General features: G+C 35.9%; 1 protein-coding gene across 1 annotated transcript in view; it reads right to left on the minus strand.

Moving 5' to 3' along the window:
• The window catches only part of WDR78 (WD repeat domain 78), a 112,092-nt gene that overhangs the window by 33,365 nt on the left and 66,333 nt on the right, over nucleotides 1-12,394 (minus strand). The window lies entirely within an intron of this gene.

Here is a 12,394-nt window from a genome sequence, read left to right on the forward strand (position 1 = left end):
TCCAGCCAAGCACAGAAAAAACTGTAGCCCCACCCATGTGACAAAGGCCAAGTGGGAGCCTAGTCTTCCACCCTCACTAGGCTGTAACAAGGCATCCCAAATCCCTGACTTTTCACTGTGTATGGTGTCAGAGAAGGCCCAACAGGCAGGCAGGACTTTCATCTCTACCAAACATAATGATAGTGGTCCCCTTCTTACAGTGTCAGTGGAGACCAGCTGGGGAGCCTGGAATTCCAACCTATCCAGTAGTAGCAAAGTATACCTCCCTCTTCCCATTGGAGTAGTCAGAGTTGGACTGGTGAAGAGTCAAAACTTTTAACACTCCCCAGCAGCAATGAGAACAACCCCCACTGTGTAGTGTCAGTGTAGGCCACATGTATGGCACTAATGAAGCATTCCTATACCTCCTAGCCATGGTGTTGTCAATGGAAACCGGAGCTCCTATCACTGCCCCATGGTAATGAAGATACCACTTCCCCTGATGTCATTGGAGGTCAAGTGGCAAATATAGACTTCTACCCCTACCTGGAAATAATCAGGCAATGACTCCCACTTTCCCCTGCCAGAACAGTGTCAAACAAAGCCTGTTTAAATGGAAGTTTAGAAAAGATTCAGACTCTTACAATACCCCAAATGTCCAGGTTTCAATTGAAAGTCACTCATCATAACAAGAACCAAGAAAATCTTAACTTGAATGGAAGAAGTCCCTATACACCAACATCAATGTTACAATTATCTGACAAAGAGTTTAAAGCAAACATCATAAAAATCCTTCAACAAGTTATTTATGAACACACTTGAAACAAATGAAAAAATAGAAAGTATCATCAAAGGGACAGAAAGTCTTAGCTAATGAATAGAAAGTCTTAGCAAATGAAAAGAAGAACCAACTGGAAATTTTAGGAGTGAAAAACATAACTTAAATTTAAAACTCAGTGGATGGGCTCTACAGCAGAATGGAAGAAAAATAAATCAGTAAACTGGAAGAGAGAACAATGGAAATAACCCGATCTTTAAAACAGACAGAAAAGTCTGAAAAAAATGAAGAGTCTCAAGAACCTCTGCAACCATAACAACATATGTACCATTCAAATCATTATCATCCGAGGATTTTGGAGAAATGGGGTGGGCCTGAAAAAGTACTTAAAGAAATAATAGCTGAAAACTTCTAAAATTTGGCAAAGGACAACAAATATATTCAAGAAATGAATAAATCACAATGAAGATAAAGAAATGCACACCAAGATGCACCATACTAAAATTTCTAAAAACAGAAGACCAAAAAAAAAAAAAAATTCTAGAAAGTGGCAAGAGAGAAATGACACCTTATTTTTAGGTGGAAAATAATTTGAATAGCAGCAGATTTCTCACTGGAAACCCTGGAGGCCAGAAAAAAGTGGTACACATTCTTGGGGTTCTGAGTGGAAAAAATGGTCAATGCAGAATTCTATACCCACTGAATTTTCCTATGGGAATAATTCTACACCCAGTGAATTATCCTATAGGAATAAAGAGGAAATTAAGATATTGTATTCTCAGATGAAGGAATACTAAGAATTTGTCTCAAAAAAAAAAAAAACAAAAACAAAAAAGTCTTTCCTAAAGAATGGCTAAAGGCAATTCTCTAAACAGGAAGAAAATAAGAAAGGAATTTTAGAACATCTGAAAGGAAAAACCAACAATGGGAAGAGAGAAAATAAGGATAAATAGAATATACTTTTCTTATTCTTTTGAGTTTTCTTAATTACGTTCGACAGTTGAAGCAAAAATTATTACATTGTCTGATATAGTTTTAAATGTCTAAATATTAAATATTTATATATCTAAATATCTTTGTAAATACTTAGAAGAAATATTTAAGGCAAATATAAATGGGGTGGAATCTAAAGGGAGGTAAGGTTTCTATACTTTACTTGAACTGATAAAATGTCAACATCTATTGACTATTGTGTATGCATAATGGAATACGTAAAGTAAATAATAAAAAAGTTGCACATAAACTCAAAACACTACAGGTAAATTAAAGCAGAATTTAAAAAATTGTTTGAGAAAGAAGCAAGAAAGCAGGAAGAAGAGAGAACCGTAAGATAGATAAGATAGAATAAGCAGAAAAAAACAGCAGACTTAAGGGCTAACATGCCAATAAAACATTAAATACAAATGGTCTACCTATACCAATTTAGAGATAAAGACAGGCAAAAAAAATTGGATTAAAAACATGACTCAGACATATGATGTCTACAATAAATTTATTTCAAATATACAATGTAGATAGGTTGAAAGCAAACAAATAAAAAAAGATATAGCAGGCAAACATTAACCAAAAGAAAGCAGGAGGGGCGATATCAACATCATATAAAGTTGACTTCAGAGCAAAGAAAATTACCAGGGATATATAGCAACATTATGTTATGACTGTACCAAGAAGACATAGCAATAATTAGTGTTTATGCAAAAAAAAACAAGGCTATAAAATATGTAAAGTAAAAATTATTAGAACTGAAAAGAGAAATAATGGTTACATAAAATTTTAATGGAATAAAGAGATAGAAAATCAGCAAGGGTATATATGAACTCAACATCATCAACTAAAAAGATGTAACTAACATTTATATAATATTCCACCTAATAACAGCAGAATACACATTCTAGGTCATATAACAAGCCTTGACAAATTTAAAAGAAGAGAAATCATAGTGTCTTCTCCAGTCACAGTGGAATCAAGCTAGAAATCAATAATGGAAAGATAACAGGAAGATCTCCAAACACTTAGAATCTTAAAAAAAAAAAAAAAAAAATGCTTTAAATAATCTGTGTCAAAGAGGAAGTCTCAAGGGAATAAAAAATATACGTAATAATGAAAATAAAACACAACATGTCAAAATTTGTGGAATACAGATAAAGCAGCACTGACAGGAAAATTTACAGCATTAAATGTATACATTAGAAAAGAAGGAAAGTCAAGTCAATAATCTAAGTTCCCAATTCAAGAAAAAAGAAGAAGAGAAAAAAGAGCAAAATAAACTTAAAGCAATGAGAAGGAAGAAAATAGAAGAGAAGTAAATGAAATTAGAAACAACTCAGTGAAATAAAGAATTGGTTCCTTGACAAGATTAACAAAATTGACAATGTTCCATCAGACTGACAAAGAAAAAAAGAGAGAAGAAATAAATTACCAAAATCAGGAGTAAAATAGCAGATACTACAGATCCCACAGACATCAAAGTGATAATAACAAACAACTTCTATGTCACATAAATCTCACAACTTAGATAAAATAAACCAATTATTTTTAAAAAACTATTACAAATTATATTATAATATTAATAATATAATTTCAATGTTAAGAAAATTAAATTTGTAGTTTAAAAAACTCATCCACAAAAAATCACCAAGCATGGATGTTTTCACTAAAGAATTCAACCAGAAACTTAAAGAAGAATTATCACTAATTCTACCCAACCTCTTCCAAAAATAGAAAAGGAAAGAATACTTGCTTATTCATTTTATGAAACTATTATAACAAAGTGAGACAAAGTACAAAAAAGAAAGCTATATTATCTCTCATCAACATCAACATAAAAATCCTTAGCAAAATATTACAACACAGAATTCAGCAATATATAAAAAGAATTATTATACATGATGACCAATTGAAGTTTATTCTAGGATGAAAGAGTTCTTCAATATTAAAAAATCAATCAAAGTAATCCATTACGTTTAGGCCAATGAAAATAAATCACATGATCGTATCAATCAATTCAGAAAAATCACTTGACAAATCAACCATTTATGAAAAAAAAATCTCTCAGAAAAATAGAAACAAGCAGGGTGTTATGGACAGAATGATTGTGTCCCTATAAACTCATGTGTTGAAATTCTAACCCCCAATGTAATGGTGATTAGGAGGTAGGACCTTTGGGAGATAATTAAGTCCTGAGAGTGGAGCCCTCATGAATGAGATTAGTGTCCTGAAAAAGTTACCCCCAGAGAGCTCTTTTGCTCTGTGTCTGCCATGTAAGGATACAGGAAGTTAGCAATTTGCAACATGGAAGAGGGTTGTTGTGATTTTTATTGTTATAACTTCTTCCTAATTTGGTCTTGAGTTCTCTCAGTCAAGTAGCTATAGGCCAAGATAGCTACTCTCTAGAAGGGCCCTGACCAGGAGGAATGGTAAATTCAGGTGTATTGGTCAGGTAAGACACCATGAGGAAGTGAAACCAAAATGCACAAAACAGCAAAAATGTGTTACTCACAGGTCTCAGAGAAATTACTGGTTATTATTCTCCTTACAAGAAGCTGATGAGAAGCACAGAGGAGGCAAATAATTCAATCACCAGGAAGGGAGTGAGAAAGAGAGAAGACATGTGGAACTATGCCTCATAGGCATTACCCCTCAGGCTTTCCCACAGGTTTATGGATTGACGAGCTTAAAGAAAACATGCCTGAGTCAGGGAACTTACATGATTCTAGTGTTGACCATTAGGTTTTATCATGGTCAGCAGCTGTAGGGTATATTGAGTTTTAGGCCTGTGAGATGAGGAACAAGTGGGCTCTATGGCACACAATCACATAGCAAAGTTTTATGTTTTAACTAGACTAAAGGTGATGGGGTACAACACAGTTTCAAACAACTTATGTCAGACCTAAAAGTGAATGCCAAGGGAGCAACTATATTAAACAAATTTACAACAAGTGTCCCACACCAGAACCCAACCATTCTGGCACTCTGATCTCGAACTTCTAGCCTCTAGAACCATGAAAAATAAATTTCTGTTATTTATAAACCTCCAAGCCTAGGGTACTTTGTTGCAGCAGCCCAAACTGACTAAGACAAGGATGTCCCTCAGCTTGAAAAAGACCATCTACAAAAAACTACTGGTAACATTATACTTAATGGTGAAAGACTGAATTGTTTCTTACAATCAAGAACAAAGGCAAGAATGTCTTCTGTCACCACTCATTCAATATAGTGACAGAAGTTCTAGCAGAGCAATAAAGTCCAAAAAAGGAAATAAAAGGCATGTAGATCAGACAGAAAAAAATAATAATACCGTCCCTAAATGCAGTTGACATGATTGTGTATGTTGAAAATCCCAAGGAATACAAAAATTCTCTTAGAACTGATGCGTGTATTCAGCAAGGTCACCGCATACAAGAAAAATATACAAGAATCTATTGTATTTCTAAATACTACCAATAAACAGGCAGACACTAAATTAAAAACACAATACTGTCTGGGTGCAGTGGCTCATGCCTATAGCCCCAGCACTTTGAAAGGCCAAGGCAGCCGGGCGCGGTGGCTCAAGCCTGTAATCCCAGCACTTTGGGAGGCCGAGACGGGCGGATCACGAGGTCAGGAGATCGAGACTATCCTGGCTAACACGGTGAAACCCCGTCTCTACTAAAAATACAAAAACTAGCCGGGCGAGGTGGCGGGCGCCTGTAGTCCCAGCTACTCCGGAGGCTGAGGCAGGAGAATGGCGTAAACCCGGGAGGCGGAGCTTGCAGTGAGCTGAGATCTGGCCACTGCACTCCAGTCCGGGCGACAGAGCGAGACTCCGCCTCAAAAAAAAAAAAAAAAAAAAGAAAGGCCAAGGCAAGGGGATCAGTTGACCTCAGGAGTTCGAGAACAGCCTGGGCAACATAGTGAGACCTCATGTCTACAAAAATTTAAAAATTAGCTGAGTGTGGTGGTAAACACCTGTAGTCCCAGGTACTTGGGAAGCTGAGGTAGGAGAATTGCATGAGCCTGGGAGGTTGAGGCTGCAGTGAGCCATGATTGTGCTGCTGCATTCCAGCCTGAGTGACGTATCAAGACCCTATCTCAAACAAAACAAACAGAATACTATGTGCAATTGCTTAAAAAAAAAAATACTTAGGTGTAAATCTATCAAAACATGCACAGGACTTGAATGCTGAAAACTACAAAATGCTGATTTAAAAAAGGTTAAGAAAGATCTTGGCCGGGTGCAGTGGCTCACGCCTGTAATTCCAGCACTTTGGGAGGCAGAGGCAGGCAGATCACCTGAGATCAGGAGTTCAAGACCAGCCTGGCCAACATGGTGAAACTCTGTTACTATTAAGAATACAAAAATTAGCCAGGCGTGGTGGTGTGCACCTGTAATCCCAGCTATTCGGGAGCTGAGGAAGGAGAATGGCTTGAACCCAGGAGGAGGCAGAGATTGAAGTGAGCCAAAATCACGCCACTGTACTCCAACCTGGGTGGCAGAGCAAGACTCTGTCTCAAAATAAGTACATAAATAAAAATGAAAATTTAAAAAGCTCAAAGATCTAAATAAATGGAGACACACTCCATGTTCACAGATTGAAAGACTTAACACAGTAAAGGTATCAATTCTTTTTGTACTTAATGCTTTGATATCCTGGGGCCTTGCTAACCCTGGAGGAACTGCCCCCACTAGCATTAACCAGTTCCTAAAGATAGTGAAGGATTCACCTGATAGCATACCTTTCATACGCAAACCAATCAACCAGAGACCATAACCCAACTGCCTCCTTAACAGAGCTTTCTCACTCAGTCACTATTCCCTTGTCCTAATTCTCCCAGGGCCAGCTACAAGACAACTAGGAATATGCGCTAAACCCCAGAGCCCACTGAAATTACTCAAACTAGCCAGTCCTAAACTTGCCTACTTTGCCTCACCATTCCTTTCCCTAGTAACCACAATAAAGGCTCTTGCCCATGTTTTCCCCATCACTCTCTGCCTTCTGACCAACTCTGGTACTTATGTATGTAGTTCATGGCATGAAATGTCTCCTTCTCTTGAAATCTGTGAGTATAACAATAAGCTATCTTTGCAATGGCAATCATCTCCTGATCTGTTGGTTTTGCCATACCTCAATAAGAAAAAAACGTACACTTTAAAACAATGTTGTCTGCTTTCAATATAAAGATATAAATAGAATAAAATTAAAGAAATGGAGAAAGATATACTACCTACACACTAATCAAAGAAGTTGGAGTAGCTACATTTAATTACAGATGAAGCAGACTTCAGAACAAAGCAAATTATCAGAGATAAAGAGGGGCATTACATATGAAACATGGGTGAATTCTCCAAGAAGACATAATAATCTTAAATGTCTATGGTGCAAAAAACAAGACTACAAAATATGTAAAGCCCTCTGATAGACCTGAAAGGACAAGTCCATTATTATAGTTGGAGACTTACTCCTCTATATCAGTAATTAACAGATCAACAGACAGAAAATCAGTAAAGATATGGGTTAGTCGTTGTTGTTGTTGCTGCTGTTGTTTTGAGATACAGTTTCACTCTTGGTTGCCCCAGCTGGAGTGCAATGGCGTGATCTGGGCTCATTGCTATCTCCACCTTCTGCGTTCAAGCAATTCTCCTGCCTCACCCTCCCAAGTAGCTGGGACTAAGGGCGTCTACCACCAAATCCAGCTAATTTTTGTATTTTTAGTAGAGATGGGGTTTTGCCATGTTGACCAGGCCAGTCTTGAACTCCTGATCTCAGGTGATCCGCCCATCTCAGCCTCGCAAAGTGCTGGGATTACAGGGGGAGCCACTGCACCTGGCCAAATATACTTGAATATCACCAGCAATCAACTGAATATAAATAACATTTATAAAATAGTTAATCCATTATCAACAAATAAACATTTTTCTCACGCTCACATGGCGCATTTACCAAGATAGACTATATTCTGGGTCATAAAACATGTTTTGAAAAATTTAAAAGAATAGAAATCACATATAGTCTCAGAGCACAAAGGAATTAAATTGGAATTAAATAACAGAAAGATAGTTGGACAATCCCCAAATATTTGGAGATTAAACAAAATATTTATAAATAACAAATAGGTCAAAGAAGAAGTCTCAAATGAAATTTTAAAATATTTTGAACTAAATGAAAAGGAAAATACAACTTATCAAAATTTGTGTGGTATAGCAAAAACAGTTCTTAGAGAAAAATTTTAACATTGAATACATGTATTGGAAAAGAAGACAGATCTAAAATCAGTAATATAAGCTTCCACCTTAGGACACTAGAGAAAGAAAATAAACATAAACCTAAAGCAAGCAGAAAAAAAAGAAAAGTTTGAAACCAATGACATCAAAAACAAAAAGTCATTAGAGAAAAATAATAAAACCCAAAGTTAGTTCTTTGAAAATATCAGTAAAATCCATATTTTTTAGCCAGACTAACCAAGAAAAACAGAAAGAATATTTAAAATTGCCAGTATGAGAAATGGAAGGTGTCATCATTACTGATTCCATCGACCTAAGAGAATAATAAAGAAATAATGTTAAAGACTCTGCCCACACATTTTTCTTTTTTTTGAGATGGAATTTCATTCTTGTTGCCCAGCCTCCCTGCAACCTCTGCCTCCCAGGTTCAAGTGATTCTCCTGCCTCAGCCTCCTGAGTAGCTGGGATTACAGGCATGAACCACAACGCCCGGCTAATTTTGTATTTTTAGTACAGATGGGGTTTCTCCATGTTGGTCAGGCTGGTCTTGAACTCCTGACCTCAGGTGACCCGCCCACCTTAGCTTCCCAAAGTGCTGGGATTACAGGTGTGAGCCACTGCACCCGACCTTCTGCCCACAAAATGTATAACTTAGCTTGAAATGCAACAATTCCTTAAAAGGCACAAACTACCAAAACTCACTCAAGGAAAAATGGATAATCTGAATAGGCCTATATCTATTAAAGAAGCTGAGTCAATAATTAATAATCTTCCAAAATAGAAAGCATCACGCTTTCACTGGTGAATTCTACCAAACACTTAAGGTAAAAATATCATTTTTATACAATCTATTCCAGAAAATTGGTGAAGAGAAAATACTTTCCAATTCGTTTTATTAGTCTATCATTACCCTAACTCCAAAACCAGATGAAGACATTACAAGAAAGGAAAATTACAGAACAATGTCTCACATGAAAATAATGCAAAAATTGGCTGGGCTCAGTGGCTCACGCCTGTAATTCCAGCACTTTGGGAAGACGAGGCGGGTGGATCATGAGAGCAGGAGATTGAGACCATCCTGGCTAACATGGTGAAATCCCGTCTCTACTAAAAAAAATACAAAAAAGTTAGCCGGGCATGGTGGCGGGTGCCTGTACTCCCCGCTACTCGGGAGGTTGAGGCAGAAGAATGGCGTGAACCCAGGAGGCAGGGCTTGCAGTGAGCAGAGATGTGGCCACAGCACTCCAGCCTGGGCGACAGAGAAAGACTCCATCTCAAAAAAAAAAAAAAAAAAAGAAAGGAAATAATGCAAAAATCCTCAACAAAATATTAGCAAATAGAATCCACCAATGTATAAAAAGAATTATACAACATAATCAAATGGAATTTTTTCAAGGTATGCAAAGCTGGTTCAACATTCGGGATCCAATTAATGTAATCCATCACATCAACAAGCTTTTCATATAATCTATTGATATATAAAAAGAAAAATATATCAATAGATACAGAAAAAATCCATTGCACATTCATGATAAAAACTCCCAGCAAATTAGGAAGAGAAGGGAACTTCCTGACCTTGATAAGGAACAGCTATATAAAACCTACAATTAACATCATACATCATGGTGAGAAACTGAAAACTTTCCCCCTAAGAAGATCAGGATATCCCTTCTCACACAGGAAAAAAATGGTGATAAGTTTTTAGATATAGCATCAAAAACGCAATGTAAAAAAGAAAAAAATCGATAAATTAGACTTTATTTAAATTAAAAATTTCTCATCTATGAAAAACTCTGCTAATAAAAATGAAGAGACAAGTCATAGACTAGGAGAAAGTACGTACATGTATCTGATAAAGAACTAAACTGTACACAGGACCCTTAAAACTCAATAAGAAAACAAACAGCCAAATTTTTAAAAGGGCAAAACATCCACATGGATATCTCACCAAAAAAGATATAAAGATGCTCAATATCACATTAGGGAGTTGTAAATTAAAACAATAATGAGCTACCACTACATACATATTTGAGTGGCTACAATCCAAAAAAACTAACAATACCAAATGCTGGCAAGAATGAGAAACAAGAATGCTCACTCATTGCTAATGTAATGCAAAATAGTACAACCACTTTGGAAGACAGTTGGTAGCTTTGTAAAAGGCTAGAGATAGTCTTACTGTATGATCCAGCAATTGTGCTCCCAGATATTTACTCAAATGAGTTGAAAACTTATGTCCACACAAAAACCTGCACATGAATGTTTGTAACAGTTTTATTCGAAATTACAAAAAATTTGAAGCAGCCAAGATGTCCTTCAATAAGTGAATATATAAGCAAACTATAATACACCCATCCAATGGAATATTATTCAGTGACAAAAATAAATGAGCTGTCAAGTCATGAAAAAACATAGAGGAGGCTTAAATGCATATTGTTTAGTAAAAGGAGCCAGTCAGGCCGGGCGCGGTGGCTCAAGCCTGTAATCCCAGCACTTTGGGAGGCCGAGACGGGCGGATCACGAGGTCAGGAGATCGAGACCATCCTGGCTAATACGGTGAAACCCCGTCTCTACTAAAAAAATACAAAAAACTAGCCGGGCGCGTTGGCGGGCGCCTGTAGTCCCAGCTACTTGGGAGGCTGAGGCAGGAGAATGGCGGGAACCCGGGAGGCGGAGCTTGCAGTGAGTTGAGATCCGGCCACTGCACTCCAGCCTGGGCGACAGAGCGAGACTCCGTCTCAAAAAAAAAAAAAAAAAAAAAAAAAAAAAAAAAAAGGAGCCAGTCTGAGAAGGCTACACATATTGTATGACTCAACTATATGACAATTTGGAAAAGACGAAACTATAAAGACAATAAAAATAAAAATATCAGTGACTATCAAGGGTACAAGAGAAAGGAGAAATGATGAATAGGTGGTCCACAGGGGATATTTAGGACAGTGAAACTATTAATTTTTTGCTGTATAAAACTGTAATGGTAGAAACATGCCATTATGCATTTGTTAAAATACAAAGAACTATACAACACAAAGCATGGAACTTAATGTAAGCTATGGATTTTAATTAATAATAATGTATCAACATTGGTTCACCAAGTGTAACAAATATACCACATTAATGCAAAATACTAATAATAGGGGCCACTGTGCACAGAAAGTAGAGAGATGAAGGGATTTTATGGATCTCTTGGTACTATGTGCTTAATTTTTCTGTAAATCTAAAACTGTACTAGAAAATTCTATTAACCAATTTTCTAAACCACAGCACTATTTCAGAAGAAAAATCATTTTTCTCTATCAATTGAGATACGGTCTTACATTCAAAAGTAAATATTATTGGACTTTTTCCCCCCTTGAGTATGACAAATAGAAGGTTAAATGCAACTTGTATAATATATTCAAAGTTTAAATGAAATAAAAATATTGCTTAAATCAAATATGGACCGTATCTAATTTTTTTTCCTTTCTGTTTCTACTATAAAAATCTCAGTGTCAAAAGGACCTCAGAGGTAACTAGTCCTAGTTTTCATCTGGATTTCTTTCACATTTTCAATAAATCTGATTATTCAGCTTTGTTCCCTATTTTTTTCTATTTTTTAACTTTCTTATCCTAATTCTAGTTTCCCCTACTCCCTTGACTGGCTATACTACTAAAATAAAGTATATCTTTATTTTCTATTGTAGTTATTGAATATGATTTTATTATCCCTTTTGGTTTTTAAAAGCACACCCATACACACATGAAATACTCTGAAAGATTCACAAATTGAGATTTATTTTTTGTGGGGGATTTTGCATTTGTACATTTTTGTAGGTCAATGGCCTTAATGGTGTGGAAGAAATAGATCTAATATAAAGTCTCAATGTAATTTCCAGTCTAAGATTGGATTTTTCTGAGCAGTTTTTGATAGCTTCTACAAGTAAGTAATTGTATAGACATTCGTGCTTAATAAAAACAATGTTTCTTTAGTGATAACAAATACTAAATAATTTATTCTTCCCCTTCATTGTTCTCTTAGAAAATTAACTGTTCTTCATTATAAACAACCTTCAGTAAAACGTAACTCTAGTCTACATGACCATAAACATACTTAAAGAACTATGGAATGAATATAGGCCACTTATTGAAAGTTAAGATTCAAAGAGACTAGTAAATGAGATTTTTAAAAAGGGACAAGTTGAAAGGTCTTTGGGATCTATAGTCTCCTAAGGAAATGTAGTCAATTATAAATAAGATAATTATTTGCTGGAAATTATTTATTCTCTTTTAACTTGTTATTTCCAAATACTTATACTTACTGATTTACTGAACTTGAAAATATTCCATTTGTTTTTGGGTCAAAATTAGTGAAAGTAGAAACATTTCCATTTAATTTAAAAAATTTGCCAAAGCTTCAAAAAATGTATCAGGTTTTAGTTACTCTAAAATGAGGACCA

The sequence above is a fragment of the Trachypithecus francoisi genome, unplaced genomic scaffold (genome assembly GCF_009764315.1).
Source record: "Trachypithecus francoisi isolate TF-2019V2 unplaced genomic scaffold, Tfra_2.0 Lachesis_group12, whole genome shotgun sequence".
Taxonomy (NCBI): Eukaryota; Metazoa; Chordata; class Mammalia; order Primates; family Cercopithecidae; genus Trachypithecus; species Trachypithecus francoisi.